The 5296-nt window shown below is 31.3% G+C and overlaps 1 protein-coding gene across 1 annotated transcript in view; it reads right to left on the minus strand.

Moving 5' to 3' along the window:
• Positions 1-67: 67 nt before the first annotated feature.
• LOC106869641 (gonadotropin-releasing hormone II receptor) overlaps positions 68-5296 on the minus strand; it is a 575980-nt gene continuing 570751 nt past the window's right edge. The window contains exon 7 of the transcript XR_001409422.2: positions 68-1224. The gene's annotated coding sequence lies outside the window, so the exon portion shown is untranslated. The remainder of the gene's footprint in view (positions 1225-5296) is intronic.

Consider the following 5296-nt stretch of genomic DNA (forward strand, 5'->3'; position numbering starts at 1 on the left):
ATATACCTTTTATCTTTATATATACGTACATACATACACAACGACAAAGAAATAAAGCATGAAAAAGTATTTTTAAATATGCATTTTTATTCTTACACCCATAACGATCAAATGATTACATAAATTTTCTTTCGGATCCACTGATCATTCTAGGATGCCCTTTGTGTATATGAAATCCATTACTTTCAAAATATTTTCTGTGTTACAAGACAGTCATTTCGTTCTAGCCCACAGTAAAACAATGGAATTTTTCTTTCTTTCTGTTAGTTCCAGTGATACTTCATGTCTGACTTTTTTAATGTTTTCGTTCATATTTTATATGATATATTTTAAAATCAATTTTTTAAAATGAATATTATTTTTTGTAAATGTATTTTGTAATTTTTATTTTTTTTTGAAATATTTTTCAAGTGAATCTCAAATATTCCAATCGAACTTTTGTGGAGGATAATGCTTCGACTTCAGAAAGCTTTCGCGGTTATAATGATTGATATAACTTTTGTTTTATTTTTATTTTTGTTTTTGTTGTTGTTGCTTTATATTTGTATAATTTTTAATATTTTTTCTATACCCTAACATAATACACAGACGACGGAACGGGTTAAATATCAGGGGTGAGGGAGTGCTGTTGAATAAAGTGTCTTATTCATTTGTATTTCATTCTAATAGTCCAAATGTCAAGAAATAAAAAAAGAAACTAAGAATATAAGACTATAACACGAAAAACCCATAAACAAAACAAAAAATACCCACAATGAATTATAATTTGGAAAACATATAATAATAATAATAATAATAATAATAATAATAATAACAACATATTTTTGTTTTTTATTAGGAACAGGGCCCCGGTTCTTGAAAGGTTGAGGAATGAGAAGTGTGAAATTTACGCTTTTCCCAACGTCATTTCAGGCGCAAAAATATCGAAATGTTTTCAAAAAAGGATTCGAAACTGCATCAATTTGCCGAAGGGTTATCAATGTTCTGCAGTGATTGCCACAATAACGATGTTAATAATAATAATGTTGTGGGACTGGTAGACTAGGTTACAGTGATAGACAAAATGCCTGGTGGTATTTAGAATTTTATGTTCTGAGTTCAAATCCCGTCGAGATTTTACTTTTTTTTTGTTCATTCTTCTGGTAACTACAAAACAAAACACCTTTCAAATACTAGAGTTCGATAAAATCCACAATACCATCTCACAAATTTGAGTCTTTGTACCTAAATTAGAAATCAATATTAGAAATCAATATTAATAATACAATAATAACGCTTTGTAGGAATTTTGACTTACAACTGTGTGTTGAAACCAATATTGTTATATTTTGGAAGAGTCATAATTATTAAAACCTATAAACACTCTCACCGGTTTATCTCTGTTATACTTTTTTTCTTTTTCCTAAAGCAGTTGCATTTGTTTATGTCCCATAAAATATTTTCCATTGGCCCGTACTGTTACCTTCTCAATGAGGGTTGATTAGTTTCTTTTAACAGTTTCTTTTGTTTTAGTTTTCAACTGATTTTATTGCTGTTACATCTATAAGTAAGTATATGAGTTAACGTTTCTATTGCTTTATTTTACATAATTTTGTAGTTGAAAGTTCGCAAGCTTTAGCTAAGCTAGTAGAAAACTAAAAATAGCGATTTAAATCTTTGGCACAGGGCCATAATTTCTGTGTATATGTGTGCGTGAGTTACAGACGATTAATTTGGCCCTCAGTAGTCAACTGTTATTTATAATCTTGCCTTTGCAAAAATGAAAGCAAAATGCGATTATGGCAGAATTTAACTCAAAACGTAAAGAAGGAAAACGAATGTTGCTAGGGTATTGTTTTAAGCGCTGCACAGCTCATGCCAATCCAACATTTCTTTTATGAATAAAATAATGATTTGTAGCCCAGCAACATTTTTGGATGGAAGATAACAGTCGATTAAATCATTATAGTAATTCACTGGGACTTAATTTAGCAATCCCAAGATTATGAAAAGCAAGGTCGACCTCGGCGGAATTTGAACTGAAAATTTAGACGGACGTATATAGAGCACGGAATTTTCTCTTTTTTTTTTCGTTCCTGTCTCGCTACTGTTTCTGCATTTCACTGGTCTCTTGAAAAACAGGTAATGACAACAGTATTAAATTAAAACTTAATCGTCAAAATAATTTAGTCGTCATTGTTGAAAACAAATCTCTTGTTCTTAAACAAATCAATATTTTAAAAATATATATTGACGATCTAAATATTACAGTGAAATATTTTTTCATGCCAATGTAGAACTGAACAGTGAAATATCATACATATAGTGGCAAAAGACGGGAAGGTTAATAGCCAATCCTATGTTTCTACTATCATAATTTGCTATTGTATTTTTAGCTATGATATGTAGATGAAGCTTATGAGAATTACTGTCGCCATATTTATCAGAAAACGATATTACAGACCAGACTACGGGAGACTTCGTATGAGTGTGTATGAATATAATGTATAACAAGAGTGCATGTATGTATTGATGTACGTTTGTACGCATATATGTATCTAGACAGGTATGTATATGCTTGTATGTGTGTGTGTATATATGTATATACATATACACACATATTTGTGTGCATGTGTTAGTGTGTGATTTTATACAGTATTTTCAAGTATAATTAAACAATTTGTTTAAAAAAGTTGTTTTTTAGAACACAGAAGGCAAGTTTTTTTTTCTTTTTCTCTTTTTGTAGATTTTTATTAATATTATTATTAATAAATTTCATGAAAATAATTTCTTTTGTAGTTTTTTTTTTTACTTTGGAAATAAAACGACGATAATGGTTACCGTCATCATCGTCGTCGTCATCATCGTCATAATCATTAACATCAGCAACAATAACAATAATACGCACGTGGATGACATGAGATTACTTTCACGCACACACACATGCGAACTAGCACATGTCACAGTCATACAGATGAAATATTATAATTGTTATGTCAAGATTCACCTTTTCTAATTTTCAGCAAATGATAATATTAACTATTGCTCGATCATCAGAGAGGTGAAAGTTAAAAAAACAATTCTAAAAGTGTCAATTATATTATTAAACTCTACCTCTTGTATTGGGTACTATGTTCTTCAAAACACATATATTTACGAGCATGAATTTCAATGCATATCCATTCTCCTTATCTCTCTGTCTCTGTCTGTCTGTGTATGTTTCTCTCCCTCCTTCCCCCTCTCTCTCTCTATATATATATACACATGTACACACAAACACACACACATACCCATATTCACAACATATATTTTACATACATGCACAGATAATGCACATATGTATGTTTGTATGTATATATATATATATATGTGTGTATATATATATAAATGTATGCATATAAATGTATGCATATATATGTATGTTTATACTTATAATTCAATATCTACATATATGCATATACATACACGCACACACACACACGTGCACACATACACACACAGACATGTGTGTGTGTGCGTATGTATGTTTGTATATAATTCGATATTATTGTTCAAGTCTTCCTTGAATAGTTCATTAGTTGGGCATTTAATAATCGATTTAAGTAAAAAGCCTTAATCGATCAAATTTTACATTAAAATTTTGTATTAATACTAACCCACTAACTATATTAAGGGAAGTACTTTAGAATAAATTTTGGTAACTAAAGAATAATATAACAATAGAACCAAAATGTTAGCTACGTCACAGTGGAATATATTACCACACCCACTCAACTCGCCGTATTTCACTGTAAATATTACATAACGTATAAGCTTTTTTTATATCGCAAGTGTTTTTGACAAATCGAGCGAGAGCTTTCTACCAAGAGTCTTCTACCAGAGTTTCGGAATCGACAACGACTTGCTTAGGTAATTTGTTAGACGGAAACCACATGGAAGCCTGTCGGAAAGGAATTTTTTTCCTGTCCTTAATTACTATACTTAATCCGTCACCCTGGCTGCTCTTTGGTAGACTTCAGTGAATTCTGCTATGTTACAAGCATTTGCGCCAAGTCGCTTCACTGAAGTCAACTTCATTATTCTTCTTATACGTAATAGCGGCCATGAAAGAGTCACCGGCGCTGCGTTTCCTGACGAAGCCCTTAAAATTTATATTAATGGTATATAAATTAATTATATTTGATATACAGAATGTATCATAATGATGTATCATGTGTTATTTGTAATATCTGTGCTTGTTTAAAATGTGCTACACCAAGAGGAAAAAAAGCATGTATTTAATCTTCTTCGATATTTTGAAAACCCAAAGATTGTTTCTTCTCTTGTTTATTTAGAGTCCTGCAATTTTCAGTCCCTGGAAGTAGAGATTTTACTGAATGCTACCGAATACAAATCTCATGGGGTGATGGTGGTGGAATATGTTAACAGAAGGATGTAATATCTAGACTATGCCTGCTTTGCAGTTCCACATTTCGTTCATCTCCGTTCCTCACTTTGGAAAAGAAAGAAAACTTTAAGTCTTCAGTAGTTTGGTTCTATATTTTAAAAAATCGTTTTGTATCGCTAGGTTCGTATCATCGTTTTTCCTACGCAAACAACTTTCTTTTATACACCTTTTGCATTTTTGAACATTGTTTTTATGTTAGTACTTCGTTTCAACGAGTAACTTGTAAAAATGGAGTTGAATTGAATACATGATTTGTGGAGTATACTAAAAAATTTGAATTCGAACCTATCCATCCTGAACAAAAAAACTAATGTGTGTGCGTGTGTGTGATTTATACATTCACATACGTCTCTCTCTTTATATATGCGTATATATACTTTTTTGACGAAATTCTGGCATTCGAAACGTCAATATTCATCCCTTCCTTATGTATATAGATATACATACATACACACACACATACACACACATATATATCTATACATATATGTATGTATATATGTATATATATGTGTGCGCACGCACACACTCACACATACACACGTATATATATATACATGCGCATATATACAAACATCATTATATACCTACATGCATGTATGTGAGTGCATCTGTGTGCAGGTTGCATATGCGTGTGTTTGTATCTATATTTCCCCTGTGCGGCAGTTGTAAATAGCTTAATGGAGACTGATAACGTTGCATGCATGCGTGGGGTATGAGAATCAACAATACGCTACGTATCAAAATGGAACAAGCTGATGGATACATGAAGCTGGCTTCCTGGTCGGACATGACGTGGGGAGCTCCATATATCCTCATACAGATCAAAAGATACACAAACATATAGTCATATATTTATATATATATATA

This window comes from Octopus bimaculoides, chromosome 11, assembly GCF_001194135.2.
Source record: "Octopus bimaculoides isolate UCB-OBI-ISO-001 chromosome 11, ASM119413v2, whole genome shotgun sequence".
NCBI classification, from domain to species: Eukaryota; Metazoa; Mollusca; class Cephalopoda; order Octopoda; family Octopodidae; genus Octopus; species Octopus bimaculoides.